We start from the raw sequence: 20,281 nt of genomic DNA, 5'->3' as shown, positions 1-20,281 counted from the left end.
ACCCCTGTTTCTTGTGAACCAGCATGATGGGACCACCGTCTTGAATGTTGGTATATAAAAAACTTAAATAAATAAATAAATAAATAAAATATCAGATGTATGTTTCTCGTCAGCGTTCCAGTCAGAAATTCACCAGGCCTGTGATGGCCAGATTGACCAGCACCAGACCAATAGTGGTTGCAAAGAATGCAGCCAAGGAAGTGGAATGCATCTTGAGGATGCCCAAACAGGTACAAAGCTTGCCAATGTTGCTTGAGGCTTCAGAAGAAACTCCTCTCCCTGGAGGTTTACTGGTGCAACCCCAACTTATCAGAACTGGCACTAAGTCACATGTAAAAGCCAAGGTATTATTGAAGAATGTATCGGATCACAGCATCAAGTGGCCTCCCAGGGGCATGTTAGGTAAAGGTGAACCAGTTGATCTGGTAAGGGCTATGAGTGCTACAGACTTAACCCATATGGATGAAACTATACCAGGAGCTCTTGGAGGTGGTGACGTGGAGTCTAAGGAAGTATCATTAGACTTTGGGGACTCTCCCATATCTGAAGAATTTAAACAGCATATAGAAATAAGAATTAATCAGGAGGTAAAAGGAGCCTTCTCCTGTCATGACCTTGATGTTGGCTGTATCCCAGGGATAACACACAAGATTACTCTCATGAATCCAACTGCATTCAAGGAGCACACACGACATGTATCTCCAGCTGATTTTGAAGATCTCAGGCTGCAACTGAAAGAATTATTAGCCATAGGAGTGATTGAAGAATCTGATAGCCCTTATGCCTCACCTGTCAGAAAGAAAAATGGCACTTTGAGGATGGTTGTTGACTATCATAAGTTGAACAACATAACAAGAAAGGACTCCTATCCATTGCCTCGAATTGAAGAGGCATTTGCTCTTTTGTCAGGCAGTAAGTGGTTTTCAGTGTTGGATCTTAAGAGCGGATATTATCAAATCAAGGTGGAAGAGGCGGACAGGCCCAAAACTGCATTCACCACACCCTTTGGAAACTGGCAATTCAAGAGAATGGCACAAGGATTTACAAATGCACCAGCAAGTTTTCAGAGGATGATAGAGAAAGTAATGGCTGACATTAATCTACATGAAGTTGTGGCCTTCCTAGATGATCTTATAATATTCTCTGACACATTGGAACAGCATGAGGAACGGTTGATGAGGGTATTACAATGACTTTTGAAATGTGGATTAAAGCTCTCACCACCTAAATGCAAATTCTTCCAGAAGTCAGTGAAGTACTTGGGTCATCATATCTCCGAGGAAGGGATACTCCCCGATGAGGAGAAAATTTCAGCCATTACCAAGTGGCCGCAACCTAAGAATGTTCGAGAGCTGCGGTCTTTCTTGGGATTTGCGAGCTATTACCAAAGATTTGTGAGTCAGTACTCATGCTTGGTGAAGCCACTAAGTAACCTGCTATTAGGATTATCAAGCAGTCGAGGGGATAAGAAAAGAGCCCAGATCCAAAGTCAGCAGTCGAGGGGATAAGAAAAGAGCCCGGATCCAAAGTCAGCCTGGATCCAAAGTCAGCAGTGCTCGATGGACCTCAGAATGTCAGACAGCATTCGAAGTTATAAACGAGAAACTCACGGTTGCTCCTGTATTGGCTTTTGCAGATTGGAAGCTACCCAATGTACTGCATACAGATGCCAGCACTACAGGTTTAGGAGCTACATTTTACCAAGTTCAAGGAGGAAAGGTGCGAGTGATCTCATATGCCAGTTTTGGACTCACTAAAAGTGAACGTAACTACCCCATCCACAAATTGGAGTTCTTGGCCCTTAAATGGGCAGTCTGCGAAAAGTTTCATGATTATCTATATGGAGCAGAGTTTAAAGTAGTGACAGATAACAATCCTCTGACATATATTCTGACAACTGCTAAACTGGATGCTACAGGTCATCGATGGTTGGCATCCCTTTCATTGTACAACTTTGACATTGGCTACAAATCTGACATTGGCATTCCAAAAACATGACGTGACTGTTTTGACACATGTCTCAGAGGATTTGAGAGATGGTGACACACCCATGACATGTCATTCTACTCCCAAATCTGGGTGCGACTCTAATGCCTTGGTGGAACTCTTGCCTGCTGGATGAGATGATGATTTTGACATTCCAGACCCGAGGCCTGGACAGCCTACCCTACCTGGGTTTACTCTAAGCGAGTGGAGAGTGATTCAGATGGAAGACCCTTGTTTATCTCAGATCATAATGATGCTGGAGATGGATGAGAAATCTGGAGATCGAGACAGGCTTCAAGAGCATTCAGAAGTAAAACTATTCTTCAGAGAATGGCAAAAACTATGTCTTCAAGAGGGAGTGCTCTTCAGAAAAGTAATGAGGAATGAAGAGCCATACCAGCAACTTGTAATTCCAAAGAAATATCGTAAGAGAGCACTGGAAGGGGTACATGATGAGACAGGTCACCTGGGCTGTGAACAAACTTTGGATTTAGCACGTGCATGATTTTATTGGCCAAGAATGGCACAGGGAGTGGAGCAGTGGGTGAAGACCTGCGAAAGATGCGTGCAGAGAAAGGCTAGAGCAGAAAAGGCAGCTCCCTTGGTAAACATAAAAGCTTATGCTCCCATGGAACTAGTTTGCATTGATTTTCTCACTCTGGAGCCTGACGACAAGGACACACGAAATATCCTAGTAGTCACAGATCATTTTACTAAGTATGCTCAAGCGTATCCCACTCAAGATCAGACTGCAAGAACTGTTGCTATTACCTTGTGGGAAAATTTCATCTGCCACTATGGATTTCCAAAACGAATCCATAGTGACCAAGGAGCAAATTTTGAATCTGAACTCATCTCAGAGCTATGCAAAATAACAGGCACAAAATCCAGAACCACTCCATACAACCCTTGGGGAAATCCAGTGGAATGCTTCAATAGAACCTTAATAGATATGCTGGTTACATTAGAAGATAAGCGTAAAGAACACTGGAGAAAGTATGTTCGCCCACTTGTACACGCCATTAATTGTACTCGCAATGACAGCACTGGAACTTCTCCATTCTTTCTCATGTTTGGGAGAGAACCACGGCTTCCAATAGACTTATGCTTTGGCATCAGTCCAGTGGGACACAATGCTAAGACCCATCACCAGTATGTGAAAGAGTTACGTCTGAGGCTAAAGTATGCCTATAAACTCTGGAAGCTGAGAAGCAGTAATTAGCCAACAAACGCAGATGGGATGCAAAAGTGATGCCATCCTCAGTAGAAGAGGGTGATAGAGTGCTGGTTAAAAATATGAAGTTGAGAGGAAAACATAAACTTGCTGATCGATGGGAACCCTGAGTGTACATTGTGAAACAAATTGAAGGGCTACCAGTTTATGTGGTAAGGCCAGAAATAGGGGATGGGCCAGAAAGGATGTTGCATAGAGATCTATTGCGCCCCTGTGGATACATTTCGGGAAGGGAAGAGAGCAATATCACACATGAATCATCCAGTATCAACAAGTGACTTGGGATAAGGCAGAGGAATGAAGCCGATGATAGTAAGGATGACTATATCATGGAGAGCGGAAATCCAGATCCAGTAGAAATGGAAGGGAGTACATGTACTGGTGAAACTCGGCTAAGTGGAGAACTAAATCCTAATGCAAAGGAGTTTCATCCAGAATCATGGGGAGGAGACCCTACGGTAGCTATCATACCAGCAACCCATGACAACTCATTTGATTGGGACTTTGCAGTTGATGAGGAACAGTGTACATCCTCTTTGGAAGGGGAAAGGACTTTAAATGAATCAGTAGATAAAGAAGGGTTACCAGCACGACCCCAAAGACTTCGGAGAGCGAGAAAATTGCCTAGCAGATTTGATGGTTTTGAAGTGCACTTGCCCAAGGTGCACTTGCCCAAAAGTGCACTTGCCCAAAGAGAAGGAAGTGCACTTCATTCTCACAGCATGATAAGTCGACCTTACTCAGAGGACCCACTTGAAGTGTGTACAGCTATGCAACTATTAAATAATATGATGCAGGAGCAATTGAGCAAACAAATAGAGTTAATATATAAGCTGTGGGCTTAAGTACGTGTCAGGGATATCAGGTTTTAAGGGGGGACCATGTAACCTACTTTAGTAAAAAAAAACGACAATGACACTGAAGAACTGCCAATTGGGTGCTGTCTCTTTAAGGGCTGAAAACACACAGCCCAGCTGAAGTCAGTTGGGGCATGTGCAAATAGACCATTGCTTCCAGAGCAAGACAGAGAAAGTTCTTTACTGTGCCCTGAAACTAAAGACATTTGTTTGTTTTGTTTTTTTTGTAAACACAATTTTTATTTCCTAGCGTGTAGCCAGATGGACTCAGAACAAATGGGTATAGTGTGCTCGTGCTAGCAGTTGGAGACAGATCTGACGTCAGCACGGGTACATATACCCCCACAGGAAGTGTAGCAAATCAGTAATTTCCGTCTCCAAAGCAGTTTGGAGAGACTGCACGCTCGCAGAGCGTGTTTTCCAATACTACTTTCTATTTTTCTACTTTCTACTTTTCTACTTTCTACTTACTAAATTCCTACAGGAACATCGAGCCCCGCACTCCTGCGGTGATAGCCTCGGGTCCCTCCCCCAGTTGAGTTTCCCGGGGTGATTTCCGCGATCCCTCGGAGGTCTAGGCCTCGGTCCGGTGGCCGAATCGCGGCAGGGATCTAGCCCCCGAGCGAGAAGGGTTCGGGTCTGGCTGAGAGGCGCCTCGGTCCCGGTGTGGACTTAGCCCCGAGCGAGACGAGTTCGGCGGCTTAGAGGCAGCGGGTGCATTTCCTCAAGCGCGGCGGTGAAGGTATTTCCCCTCTCCCCCCGCAGCCGGAGACCGCCCGGGTTCCAACCGGGAAGCGCCGAGGATCAGGTAAGGCGTATATCTCTTTCTTTTGGTCTCCGAGGTACGAGGATCGGCGGCGTTGCCTGTATGCGGCACGCTGTGGAGGTCGCCATTTTGTCGGTCTTGTTCAGGTATTGAGCGCCCATGATAGGCACCTGTATATGATTAAGCGCATATTCTTCAGCGCATATTGTATATCATTGAGCGTATATTGCTGACCGCATATTATTGAGCGCATATTGTGTATCATTGAGCGTATATTGCTGACCGCATATTATTGAGCGCATATTGTATTGAGCGTATATTGCTGCCGCATATTATTGAGCGCATATTGTACTGAGCGATTATTGCTGTCGCATATTCTTAAGCGCATATTGTTTTACGCGCATACTCTTCAGCGCTACATTCGCAAGCCGCAATGGAACATTCGAACGACTCAGCGTCTCTTGCGGCGGCGCCTCCTGAATCCGGCGTAAACGCTCTCGGCCTCTGCTCAGCATGCCAGCTTAGAGCCACGCACAGCGAAGAGCCAGACTCCCTTTGTGCTCAATGTGAGGAGGCAGTGGGAGCCTCGGGCCAGGACCAATCTCAACTGAGGTTTGCTGACAGTTCCCCAGGGGCCACCCCGGATCTAGCGGGCAGTCTCGAACAACCTGGGATCCCGGGGGACCTGGTACTCGGACGACTAGAGACCACTTCCATTTCCTGGGTGGATCTCTTTAAGGGGATCCATGCCTTTGTACAGATGCAATCAGCTTCCCGTCCAGGCCCTGCTGCTGCTCCAGCTGATCCTGCCCCTGGACCTTCGCGCCCTTATCGTGGGCACCCACCTCCGAGCAGTCCGGTTCAGGCAGACCCTGATGTCTCGGAGGACGAGTGCGAACCCCCCGAGGAGGGGGACCTTCCCTCGGGGATTGAGCCATATCGAACCATGAGGCGGTTCTTTCCCAAGGAGGATCTCTCCGACCTGGTATCTCAGTGCCTAGCAGAGTTGGCTATTACAGGCCCCAGCACTACGGTGCCATCTACGCAGAACCCTCTGCTGGAAGGTCTTCGTCCTACAGCCCGCCATTTTCCCTTCTTGCAAGCAGCACAGCAACTGATAGATTTGGAATGGGCTGCATCAGCGGCCTCATTCAAAGGAGGTCGGGCCCTGACGGGCATGTACCCCCTGGACCCGGCAATCAAGGAGATGCTGACGTGCCCTCAGGTGGACGCCTTGGTTAGCGCTGTGGTCAAGCGCACTACCATTCCAGTTGAAGGGGGGGCGGCCCTCAAGGAGCCTCATGACCGGCGACTGGACGCCATCCTGAAACAGACCTTTGAGGTGGTAGCTCTATCTTTGCGGATCGCAACCTGCTGCACAGTGGTGACGCGTTCCTGTTTATCACAGGTCAGGAACAATGCTCCGGCAGCAGACATGGAGTCAGCTCTCTCGTTCCTCACGGATGCCGCATCCGACCTAGTCCGTACGACAGCAAAGGGGGTCTCATCCTCTGTAGCTGCCAGGAGGCAGCTCTGGATACGGAACTGGTCAGCCGATGCTCCTTCGAAGATACGCCTCACCAGAATGCCCTTTAGGGGTTCTTTCCTGTTCGGCAGCAACCTTGAGAAACTGGCCAGCACATGGGGTGCCTCTCCAGTACCTCGACTGCCGGAAGATAGGTTCAAAAGGAACCAGCGCGCCTTTCCGAGGCCCTCCAGAGGTAGAAGATCCCAACGCTTCACTTCCTATGGGAGACGCTACCAGGCACCTCGTCCTCAGGCCAGGAACCAGTCCTTTTGGACCAAGCAGCATAAGAGGGGAGCCGGCTCAGGTTTACGGCCCGGCCGCGCCTCCCAATGAGAATCAGCCGATCCATACGGGGGACGGAGCCATAGGGGGCAGGTTAACCCTCTTCTACCCCAGATGGGTCGAGATTACGTTGCACCAGTGGGTCCTCGCCATCATCCGAGAGGGGTATTATCTGGACTTCCATCACCTCCCTCCGGACAGGTTTGTGGAATCTTCGTGTCCAATACACAAGAAGGCGGCATTGGAAGCTACCCTGGCGAGGCTCCTGTCCTTGAAAGCCATAATCCCAGTACCAACATGGGAAATGGATTCTGGGCACTATTCCATTTATTTCATGGTACCCAAGAAAGAGGGCACTTTCCGGCCTGTACTGGACCTCAAGTCAGTCAATCGATACTTAAGGGTCCCGAGGTTTCGCATGGAAACTCTGCGCTCAGTCAAGACCGCAGTACAGCCAGGAGAATTCCTCACGGCCTTAGACTTGTCAGAAGCCTACCTGCATATCCTGATCCATCCGGATCATCAGCGCTACCTACGCTTTAAGGTTCTGGGACGCCACTTCCAATTCCGGGCTTTGCCCTTCGGGTTAGCCACGGCGCCGCGGACCTTCACCAAGGTGATCGTAGTGGCAGCAGCGGCGCTCAGACGGGAAGGAATCCTTGTCCATCCCTACCTAGACGATTGGCTGATCAGGGCGAAATCACGAGAGGAGAGCCATCGGGCAACCAACAGAGTGATCGCCCTTCTGGAAAGCCTGGGATGGGTAGTCCACCTCAACAAGAGTTGCCTACAGCCTTCCCAATCACTGGAACACCTGGGAGTCCAGTTCGACACCCAGGCAGACAAGGTCAGTCTCACTACCAAGAGAAGGTTAAAACTTCAGACGCATCTCTGGTCCTTGACGGGAGCCAGCCGGTCCATAGCTTGGGACTATCTGCAGGTTCTCGGCCTCATGACATCCACCCTGGAGGTGGTACCCTGGGCAAGGGCCCATATGAGACCTCTACAACGCTCCCTGCTCTCTCGCTGGAGCCCCCGCTTCCGGAATTATTCCGTGCATCTACCTCTGCCAGCCAGAGTGCGGACCCAGTTAGGGTGGTGGTTGCAGTCCAACCACATGAGCAGGGGGTCGAAGATGTCCTCCCCCACGTGGATTCTGCTCACCACAGATGCCAGCCTGAGCGGATGGGGAGCACACTGCGAAGAACTCACCGCACAAGGGCGGTGGGACAGAGAAGAGTCAGGGTGGAACATCAACCGTCTAGAGGCACGGGCAGTCCGGTTGGCCTGCCTGCAATTTGCTCACAGACTCCGGAACCGGGCAGTCAGAGTGATGTCCGACAACGCCACCACGGTGGCATACATCAACCGTCAGGGCGGAACCAGAAGCCGACAGGTGTCCCTAGAGATAGCCCCGCTGATGGCTTGGGCAGAGGCGAATCTTCAGGACATCTCCACCGTCCACATTGCCGGGAAGGACAACACCACGGCAGACTTCCTCAGCAGAGAAAGCCTAAATCCGGGGGAATGGCAGCTGTCGCCCACAGCCTTCCAGATGATTGTGGATCAGTGGGGGATTCCGGACATGGACTTACTAGCGGACAGGTCCAATGCTCAAGTACCCAGATACTTCAGCCGCAAGCGAGATCCGTTCGCTCACGGGATCGACGCCCTGGTTCAGCCATGGCCTCCCGGGACCCTGCTATACGCTTTTCCTCCGTGGCCTCTGCTGGGCGCCCTTATCCACAAGATTCAGAAGCACCGGGGCCTAGTTCTTCTAGTGGCACCAGACTGGCCAAGAAGACCCTGGTACGCGGACATGAGAAGACTACTGGCAGGGGAGCCCCTTCCCCTGCCTCCTCTCAGGGACCTGCTTCGTCAAGGTCCCATCCTCCACGAGGATCCGGCTCAATTCTCTCTTACGGTCTGGCCATTGAGAGGGCTAGACTAAAGAAAAGAGGTTACTCGGAGCCGGTGATAGATATACTCCTCCGAGCGCGCAAGTTTTCCACATCCCTCACCTACATAAGGATCTGGAGAGTATTTGAAGCCTGGTGCGACACTCATGGCACCAATCCACATGCGACTACTATCCCTATTGTTCTGGATTTCCTGCAGGATGGGCTTCAGAAGGGTCTCTCCCTAAACTCCATCAAAGTTCAGGTGGCTGCGCTGTCTTGCTACGGTCCCAGGAGGGATGGCAAGACCATTGCCACGCACCCAGATGTTTCTCGCTTCTTGAAAGGAGTCAAGCACATTCGTCCGCCACTGAAGTGGCCAGTGCCCCTGTGGAACCTCAACCTTGCTTTGGATTTCCTCGCGGGATCCACATTCAGACTCCTTCGGGGCCTGTCTCTCCGTTCCCTAACTTTGAAGATGTGTTCTTGCTGGCGGTGTGTTCAGCACGCCGCATTTCAGAGCTACAAGCACTGTCCTGCTGTGATCCCTTTCTGCGAATCACTCCTGAGGCTATCCATCTTCGCACAGTTCCCTCCTTTCTACCTAAAGTAGTCTCACAATTTCACCTCAACCAAACCATATCCTTGCCTACCACGGCGGGTTTGAAGAAATCGGAAGAAGGGCGTTTACTTCGCCATCTCGACATCGGCAGATTGCTGCCCAGATATCTGGAAATGACAGAAGAAGTACGAAAGACGGACCATCTGTTCGTCCTGCACAGCAGGAAGACACAAGGAGAAGCGGCCTCCCGGCCCACCATCGCCCGCTGGATTAAAGAAGTTATCAGAGCGGCTTACATAGAGGCCAGGAAGTCACCGCCTCTACAAGTCAAGGTTCATTCTACCAGAGCCCAAGCAGCATCTTGGGCAGAATCTAGGATGCTGTCACCTGCAGAAATATGTAAAGCGGTGACATGGTCCTCCCTCCATACCTTCTCCAGGTTCTACCGTCTGGATGTCCAGGCCAGGGAGGACACAGCATTTGTGAGGGCGGTCCTACGCGGTCCTCAGGCAGCCTCCCGCTCAGGCTGGGAGTAAAGCTTTTGTACATCCCATTTGTTCTGAGTCCATCTGGCTACACGCTTGGAAATGTTGAGATTACTTACCTGATAATCTCCTTTTCCTTAGTGTAGACAGATGGAGTCAGCATCCCGCCCGGCTGCCGGTATACATGGGTTTCACCGATTCAAGGTAGGCCATGTCATTTTCTTACATAAGAGCGTCCCCCTTGCCAGGTGTCGATGCCTTCCGGTTGTGAATGCTGGTGGTCTCCAGCTACTATCAATCGGTATGGGGAATCCTGTTTCACTATTTCATTGATCGTCTGTACACATATATCCATAACAGCTTTTGCAAGGAAGATTACTGATTTGCTACACTTCCTGTGGGGGTATATGTACCCGTGCTGATGTCAGATCCGTCTCCAACTGCTAGCACGAGCACACTATACCCATTTGTTCTGAGTCCATCTGTCTACACTAAGGAAAAGGAGATTATCAGGTAAGTAATCTCAACATTGAGTGATCCTCATACACATTATGAAACTTCACTGGCAACATACAAGCAAGCATAATACATCAAACAATATCAGCTACACATATCATAGAACAATTAGGAAACACTCCACAATTTTTCCCCCTCCAGGTATCTATGTCCGTGTCTAGGTACATCTCTAGAGCCACCCTTAAGAATACTCATGTTGCAATCAAACCAGGAGAGGCTGCACTCTGATACCTCTCCCAGCCCTACAGATTCAACAATTACAGCGGGCTAACTCTCCATAGACAAGAAAGTAACTGGAGACCAGTGTGCTTATCCCCCAAACCCTCTCCCTCCCCAAATCCCCCCCCCCCCAATCCCTGCCTCTCCCTCCTCTCTAATCCCCCTACCCCCCCAGGTACCCCCCCCCCTTTTTCCCAAGGCCTGGCCAACAAACCAATGGATACAACCAAATATACTAGAGTCCAATCACAACATTTGAGGGCGTGGGTCCATCTCTCGTCCAAAAAGCAAACATCAGGCATTGAGGATCAAGCTGTAAGCATGATGTGGCAGAGCCTGCACATATACCTCCCAGGTCTCCAAGAAGACTCTTCGGTACGCTGGAGACAGCTTAGAGGTAAGACTGTCCATGTGCATCATTCGATGAAAGTGATTACACCAAGTCCAATAAGATGGTGCAGATACCTCCAACCAATTAAGTAAAATAACTTTTTTCCCCACCAACCAGGCCTTTTTAATCAAGGTTCGCAATCCCACTTTTCTTATAACCGACTGGGGAATGCAATCAAATAAAATCAGCTGCGGGGTAACTTGAAAATTTATTTTCAGGAGGCGTTATAAGTAATTTACAATTTTCTGCCAGAACTGTTGGATAAGGGGACAAGCCCAGAATGCATGGGACAAAGTGCCAATTGCAAGGTGACAACGAGGACATGTCGAATCTGTTATGAGCCGCGCTCTCCACGCAACCTGTGGGGAGAGAAAGGCCCTCCGCAGAAATTTATATTGCATTTCCCGGAAATGCATATTTTCAGTGGACCTTTTAAATTCCCCATACATGCGGAAAAGATTGCCACTGTAATTGTGAATACTCCATCTTTGGCCCAACGCTCTACTGAGGTCTCATAGGTGTTCTGTGACATATCCCGTTGAAGTGTCCTATAATATGTTGAGAGAGATAATGGCCGCTCCCTCCCTAATTGGAAAAAAGATTCCAATGCCGCTAAATGTATGGAGCTCTGAGTGCCGATCCGCAGTGATAATAGGTAATGTCTAATTTGGATATACCCAAAGAACTGGGCCTGTGTCAAACCATACAAGCGTTGTATTGTGGGGAACGGCATTAGTACCCCTTCCGGGTCCACCAAGTGCCCCAAATGAGTAATACCTTTCGAGGCCCATCCCCGTAGACTAATATCTTGGGATCCTGGCAAAAACTCTGGATTACCCTGTACTGGGAGAAGGTAAGGATTACACCGGGCCAGTCCCAGCCTCTTGGTAAGGTATTGCCAGGATTTTCGAAATGGGACAATCAATGGATTCCGAGAAATTTCAGGCGGCAGCTCTTTCCCCGACCCCATCAGTACATAAGTCAACTCGAAGGGGGCCACCAGTGTAGATTCAGCCAGCAGGTCAATACAAAAGGGAGTTCCCAGTATCCACTCCCTAACAATACGAAGGTTGGCCACCACACAATAAGACTGAAAGTCGGGAACTCCCACTCCACCTGCACCCCAATGCAACATAAGCCAGGACAATGGTATGAGCGCCTTTTTCCCCTGCCAGATAAATGCCCGTATCATCTGTTGAAGGGCGGCAGAATCATTGCGTTTTAGAGTTAGAGGTAGGTTTTGCAACACATATAGCCACTTAGGTAGTAGGATCATCTTAAACAAGTTAACTCACCCCCCCCCCATGGAAAGTGGGAGGTTTTTCCAAAGTTAGAGCTTGTCTCTCGTGAGTCTCAGTAATTTCTGGATGTTTAAGTCGTATAACTTATGTAAATCTAAGGATATACCAATCCCCAAATATTTGATTATGCCTTTCGCCCATTGCAATGGGAAAGGACCCTCCCATTGTTCTTGTAGAGACATCGGGAATCCCAGGGCCTCTGAATTCTCCCAATTAATACGAAGACCAGAAACGTCACCATAGTCCTTTACCACCTCCAAAAGGGCCAGTAATGAGTCTCTTGGGTTAGTGAGGAATACCAAAAGGTCGTCCGCAAACGCGGCATACTTAAAAGTCTCCTTTTTCCCCTGCGCCTGGAATAACACCCCTCGGATCACATGGGACTTCTGAATAGCCAGTAATAGAGGCTCCAGGGTCAATAGAAAAAGGAGAGGGGATAGTGGACAACCCTGTCGTGTACCCCGAAAGACAGAAAATTAGGGGAGAATTGACCATTCACCATCAACGAGGCAACCGGGTCCGAGTATAGGAGTTGCAAGGCTTGATAGAAAAAACCTCCAAATCCCATGTCCCTCAGTAGGGCAAACATAAACCCCCATTCCACCTGGTCGAAAGCCTTTTCTGCATCTAGACTAGCAATAAGGAAGGGAATATTGTGTCTGGTGCAGAGATCAATAGCAACTGTCAGCTTTCTGATATTAGTCAAGGCAATGCGTTTTTTCACAAAGCCTACTTGGCCCGGTTGAATCATCTGTGGTAGAACGGCACTCAATCTGTCTGCCATAATTTTCGCCAACAGTTTATGGTCCACATCTAATAAAGAGATGGGGCGATAGGAAGCAGGTTGCAAAATATCTTTCCCAGGTTTGGGGTTCAGAGTGATGTGGGCCCTATTCCCATGCACCGGAAAGCTTCCCTTCGAGATTAGTGCTGTGAAAACTAAAGGCAACAATGGGGAGAGGGGCTCTGAAAGACATCGGTAAAAGTCTGCACTATAGCCATCCGGCCCTGGGGCCTTAAACCTTGGGGAACTCCGAATAACCTGCCGGACCTCATCCTCCATAATGGGTCGGTTAAGCCCCTCTAGCTGAGTCTGGGTAAGTGTAGGCAGTTTTAACGCTGCACCGAATGATTCCCATTTACCTGAATCCCAGCCCTCAGCCTGGTATAACGCAGCATAATAATCCCGGAAGACTTGTAGAATTTTAGGGGTTTCATGAACTATGTGGCCTTGTGAAGTACGGAGAGCCGTGATGTGACGGGATCCTCTACTAGACTTAACCAAATTAGCCAAAAGCTTCCCAGACTTATTACCATGTCTATAGAGCCTATGTTGATAGTAGAGAATGCTATGTTTCACCCTCTGGTGTAGCAACGAGTTGAAAGCGGATTGAATGGCCCTATATTCACTCTTGGTTGCCGGTGTGCAAGAACGGTTTAGTGCCCCTTTGGCCTGTTGCAATTTCTTAGTCAGTGACAGTAATTGACTATTTAACACTTTTTTCCAATGTGCTATATAAGAGATAATATCTCCCCTAAGGACTGCCTTAGCAGTGTCCCAGAACAATACTGGGTCATTACTATGATGGGCATTAAGTGTTGCAAAATCTGTCCATCTTTCTAATAAAAAGGTTTGAAAGGCAGTGTCCGCTGCCAGATAGTAAGGAAAGTGCCAGCCCCTACAGTCACTCACTTGAGGGAGCAACGCCAGGTCCACCCAGACTGGAGCATGATCTGATATAATGATGTCTCCTATTCCCACTCCCGAAATTTTGGAAAAAGAATGGGTACTGACTAACCAGTAGTCTATATGGGATTGCGTTGAATGTGCTCTGGAGACATGTGTAAAGTCGCATTCGAAGGGGTTTAAAGTACGCCAGACATCGGCCAGGTGCAAACTCTGTTCAAGGAGCTGTATTCCCCGACCCTTGACCACCGCCCGTCGCAGAGTGGCAGAACTGTCTAATTTGGGGTCTCGTAGAGAATTGTAATCTCCCCCCACTACCAGGAATTTATCAATATGTGAAAGTAGCAATTTATGTATATGCTGAAAGAAAGGCATTTGCAGAGAATTCGGGGCATACAGGTTGCAAAACACCACAGTCATCTGATTGATTGATACTTCTAAAATAAGAAAGCGACCCTGAGGATCTTTGTGTTCAGAAAGAACCTGTAGCGGAAGGTTTTTCGCACCAGGATGGCTACCCCCGCTGACCTTGTGGTGGCTGAGGCATAATACACCGAGCCCACCCAAGACTGACGTGATTTCAGGTGTTCAACATCGGTTAGATGTGTTTCCTGCAAGAATACTATGTCCACAGCCTGTCTTTTCAAGGCTTGTAATATCTTTGATCTTTGGACAGGTGAATTAATATTTTATTTATTTATTTATTTATTTATTTATTTATTTAAGGGCTTTTATATACCGATGTTCAAGTACTGGTACATATCACGTCGGTTTACATAGAACCAAAGTTTGAAATTACATTGAACATTCTATCGAACAAGAAGGTACAAATAACATGTTTAATACCATGTCTAATACCACATACATTCCAGGAAATCAATTTAAGATTTCGCGTAGCCATTTACCCCATATCACGCCACTGAAAGGTTAGATAAACAATGAGAATTTCCCAACTCCAAGGGAGTAATGGCCACCCCAGCTCTGGCCATCTCCCTGTGAATGTGATTTCCCCACCCCATTTACCACCCACATTTTTGAAATCTGTATCATGCCAGTACCTTGCACCTTTCCCTGACCCCCCTCCCTGCCCCTGTTCTCCACCCTCCCCTTTCCCCACCCATCCCCCCTTCCCTTATCTATACTCCCCAAGAGTCTCATCTCAACTAACTCCCCACCTAAGAGATCTTGTTAAAACACTTGGGCTCCTCTGCCCCCCCCCCCCCCTTCTCCCCCCATCCGGCATGTAGCAACATAACAAGGGATGGGAATTCCATATAAAAATGAAAGAAAAAATAAAAGTAGAACAAGTAACAGCTTTGTTCCCTCCTATAAAACTATTTCACAATGCAATAATGCAACACATATAGTATACCACTATCCCATTTCAGTATAAAATGGAGACCTGTTATCACCGCCACAGCATGTACCATAAACTTGTCAAACAGTGAAAAATCTAAACTGCAAATTATTAGGTAAACCAGAGGATTCAGGTCTCCCTGTCCCCATAAACAATGAGTTAGGCAGCTCGTGCCATGCCTGCAGAAACTGCCAAGAAGACTGGAATATCTTGCTGACTGTCATTTACATTCATCCAGATCAGACCCAGGGCTGCATCCGCCAGGCCTCTCTCCAGCCCCTCGTCCCAGACTGCCAATATAAGCTTTTAAGTCAGCGACCTCAGTAAACCATCTGGGCCCTCCAGAGGTGTTGACACGGACCCTCGCTGGGTATACTACCACAGCTCTCTGACCCAGATTAAACAGCTGTACACACAGTGGGGAAAACGCCCTGCGCTGCGCAGCTAGGGCCCCTGAAAAGTCTTGGAAGATCAGAATCTTCTTCCCCTCATACATCAGCGCTTGCCCCCGATGGCTTGCCTGCAGGATCGCTACCTTGTGAGCGTAATTTAACAGTTTTATTATTATTACTCGTGGTTTTTCATGCTGAGCCCATTTCTGCCCCAACCGGTGAGCTCTCTCTGTTCTCAGGGGTCCGTGTTCAGTCTCCAGGTTCAGTTCGCGGATCAGCCATTTTTCTATTTTTGGGGGCAAATCACGATCACCAGTTTCCTCTGGGAGGCCTACCAGACGTATATTGGACCTCCTGGACCTGTTTTCCAGGTCCTCGATACGCGCTGTGTGCCGGGTGATCTCCGCTTGTAACTCCGTGACCTCCGACCTCGTGGCCTGGGCGCCATCTTCTCCGTCCGAGATCCGCTGTTCTAGCGCCGAGAATCGCGCCTCATAGCCAGCAATCGCTGCAGTCACCTCTCCAATTTGGGATGATAGCTTTTTAAACTCTGGCTCCAGCGCCTCGACTACAGCCGCTCGAAGATCCGCCCAGTTCGTTGGCGCCGGTAGGTCCGCCATGTTGTGTTCCTCCTCAAAAGCCGGATCAGTAGGCCTGGTTTTTTCCCTTGCAGAATCTTTGTCCCTGCGTGCCGTTCGGGTCGACATCTGGCAGCAGTTCTGCTCACCAAACAAAACACTCTGGGATAGTGGGAAACTTCCACGCAAAAAATAGGAAAAATAGGGCCGGATGGGGTTAGATTAGGAAACCAGGGAGCCCGAGAGGGTCGGCTACATCCGCCCCCTCTCACGTGTCACGTGATCTCTTGTTTGTTTTAATGAAGGTAAAGGAAAAATCCATTCATATGTATAAGTATTCAGCCTTTTAAGAAGCAACTAAAAACATGGTTGTACACGCAAGCTTTCACCACGACAGTATGATTCCAATCGACTCTCCCTGGGAACTAGAATATAGTCAGGAGATTTTTATTTTTATTAACCCTAATGTTACTTTGATATTGATTGATTTGTATGTATTTTATTATTTTAACTGATTATTGTATAATGTTATGTTATATTATTTATAGGGTTTTATTTTATTCTAGTTTATTTTATTTTACGATATTTTATATATATATATATATATATATATATATATATAGATATAGATATATATATACATACATATACTCATGTGGACTTACATATTGCCATGTTATTTATTGATTTATTTAACTGCATGTTTATTAACGGTTTAATATTATACACTATTTGCTTACTTTGATTAGTTTGTTCAATGTAAAACTTGTTCACTTCGTTTGTTCAATGTAAAAACTTGCTTACTTCATTTGTTCAATGTAAAAACTTTGTTTCTAATTCTGTTCTATGTAAACCGCTAAATGTAGCGATAGTTACTGTTCCTTGTAAACCGGGGTGATATGTATATTATACAGGAACCTCCGGTATATAAATTATTTAAATAAATAAATAAAATAAATTTTATTTGTTTTTAGGACATGTCGTTAAAGACAGTCCATTGTAAACCGACTTGAAGTGTACACAATATGTTCGGTATATAAAAATGTTTAAATAAATAAATATGTGCATTCATGTGAATTGTATTGTAGTTAGCTATGATTATTTAGGAGCCTGTAATGGAGTTTCATTATTTTGCCTGTTTAATGGTACAAACTGTTAGGATTTAAGCATGTGCAAACAGACCATTGCATCCAGAGCAAGACAGAGAACGTTCTTTGCTATGCCCTGAAACTAAAAACATTTGGATCCATGCTGTGAAAGATTAGTAACTTGAATTGCCAGAGACTGAGGGTTCCCTTGGCAACGAGGGTTCAGCAGTTAGGATTCAAAGAAGCGCTGACGTCATCTCCCGCCCTTCAGCATTCAAACTGCTTCACAGTAGGAAAATGAGCTGGGACTTTGAAATAAATGCAAAGACTGGGTAAAGATTGCAGATAGCTGCTGAATTGTTACCAGTTGAAATCTTTGAGCAGTATTTCATGTCTGAGCTACTACACTGAGGGGCGGATTTTAAAAGGCGCGCGAATAGCCTACTTTTGTTTGCGCTCCAGGCGCAAACAAAAGTACGCTGGATTTCAGTAGATACGCGCGGAGCCGCGCGTATCTGCTAAAAACCTGGATCGGCGCGCGCAAGGCTATGGATTTTGTATAGCCAGCACGCGCCGAGCCGCGCAGCCTACCCCCGTTCCCTCCGAGGCCGCTCCGAAATCGGAGCGGCCTCGGAGGGAACTTTCCTTTGCCCTCCCCTCACCTTCCCCTCCCTTCCCCTACCTAACCCACCCGCCCGGCCCTGTCTAAACCCCCCCCCCTTACCTTTGTCGGGGGATTTACGCCTCCCGGAGGGAGGCGTAAATCCCCGCGCGCCGGGCCGCGACCTGGGGGCGGGTACGGAGGGCGCGGCCACGCCCCCGGACCGCCCCGGGCCGTAGCCACGCCCCCGTACCGCCCCCAAAACGCTGCCGACACGCCCCCGAAACGTCGCAACGACCGGGCCCGCCCCCGACACGCCCCCCTCGGAGAACCCCGGGACTTATGCGAGTCCCGGGGCTCTGCGCGCGCCGGGAGGCCTATGTAAAATAGGCTTCCCGGCGCGCAGGGCCCTGCTCGCGTAAATCCGCCCGGTTTTGGGCGGATTTACGCGAGCAGGGCTCTGAAAATCCGCCCCTTTGCATGTGTTTGCAGAGTGAGCAGAATGATTAAGTCTGCTACTTATTATTCAGTAAAGTTTAATGCTGTTATATGTTAATGCAGTGTGTAACTTCATTATTGGTGCTGGTCTCTACAGCCTTAATCTTGTATAGTCTGGTTAACCTTGAAGTAATAAACTACAAGAAACCAGTGCCATATATATATTACAAGGTTACACTTGCTCAGGAAAACACAACACTTTATCTCCTTCCCCTTCAGAAGAGATGAACAGCAAGAAATAATGAGAGACTTACCAAATTGCACGCTTCCCCTCAGTCTTGGGAGCTATTGATTGCACCAGGAGGAGATGAGGCCACCTATCGCAACCGCAAGGGTTTCCATTCTCTAAACATGCAAGTGGTGTGCAACGCCAAAGGCATTATCACCAATGTGGTGGCCCGCTTTTCAGGATCCAGTCACGACGCCTACATTCTATCACAATCCAGAATTCCTGACCACATCACTGGGGGATGGCTCCTAGGTAAGCTTACAAACTTCTAACATAATACCTCCCAGCGATATATCTGCTAAGCTTCTATTTAGGGTGGCACAGCATGCCTCGTGTTTGCTTGCCCTCTGAGCTGTGCCACAATGAAGCACAGAAGGAATGTAACCTTGATTTGCTGTCTTCTCCTACAGGTGACAGAGGCTATCCACTTAAAACCTAGCTCTTGATCTCCATTGCCTCCCCTGCAACTGCTGCTGAGACTCGCTACAACAGGGCACACCGTAAGACCAGGGCTGTCATAGAGAGAACATTTGGCATCCTGAAATCCCGATTCCGCTGTCTGGAAAGATCTGGAGGATGCCTTCTGTACAATCCCCCTAAAGTGTGTGAGATCTTTCTAGCCTGTTGTATGCTACATAACCTTGCACTCAACAGACACATCCCTTTGCCAGAGGAGGCCCCTGATCAGAATGAAGAGGAGGCAGAGCATTTGACGCAGGCGGAATTGGCAGAAATCCATCGCTTGAGTCAAAGGCAGGCTATACAACAAAGGAACACTCTCATAGAAAGCCATTTCATTAGGTGATAGTGCATTTATTTACAAGTGTGTATTGAAAGTGGATGAATGCACAAAAAGTGCATAGAAATAAAAAGTAAAAACCAATAAAATAGATAAATACAGTAAAAGTTCACTTCCTTGGCCGTCCTCTCTTTTGGCCCTCAGGAAGCTTCAGCTGCCCCAACTGGGAGCTCCTGCGCAGAGGACTCCGCCCACTGCTGACGCTACCCTCAGAGGGCAGAGGAGGTTGGGGCAGTTCATGGCTGCAGGAAGGTACAGCCAGTGGAAGCAGCAGCTCTGGTGGTGGTGGTGGAAGCATGACAGGTGGCGCAGGCGGAGGTGGGGGTGCCATCCACGGATAGCCAAAGGCAGGCTGAGGCGCAGGTGGCTGTCCCACGGCGGGCTCTTCTGCACGGGCTGGTGCCATCCATGGGAAGGGTGGTCCATAAGGTGGAGGGTAATGCATCCAGGGCCCCATGAAAGGCCATGGGGCCGCTGGTGGCTGCGGCTGCACAGGAGGCATCCGCTGCAGCATCTCCATCCACACCTCTGTTTGTTCGTCAGTAGCCCGGCAAAGGTCCCGGATCGCCTGCTGAAGCCCCTCTCCTTCCTCCCTAATGGTATCACGGAGGGACTCAGCTTCCTGCCGCACCACATCAGACAGGATGGAGATAGCATCTAAGTGTCCGGCGCCCTGCTGTAATAGCAGTCTCTCAGCCTGACTGGCAACCAGTTCAGGTTCGGGCTGGTCTGACGCACTGCTGTCCTGCGGGCGATCATGAAGCAGATCAGCCAGTGTGTCCTCCGGCTCCTCCCACTGCTGCTCTTCTTCCTCCGCAGGCTGTTCCAGCTGTTCACGGGCTCCCCCTACCTCCTCTTCTGACGAGTCAGAGATCACCAGCAGACGACGATACAGCCTTTGGGGGTCGTCTAGGCGTAGGTCCAGGTTGCTCATCATCTGGCTCCCCTAAAAAAGATCAGAAACAAATGACTACACACTGCCAAATGTTGTGTTATGTGCTTAGGTTCATATGGCATGCATGGTACA

This window comes from Rhinatrema bivittatum, chromosome 1 (genome assembly GCF_901001135.1).
Source record: "Rhinatrema bivittatum chromosome 1, aRhiBiv1.1, whole genome shotgun sequence".
In the NCBI taxonomy this organism is placed as follows: Eukaryota; Metazoa; Chordata; class Amphibia; order Gymnophiona; family Rhinatrematidae; genus Rhinatrema; species Rhinatrema bivittatum.
The sequence above is the reverse complement of the archived record's forward strand: the minus strand, read 5'-3'. Positions refer to the sequence as shown.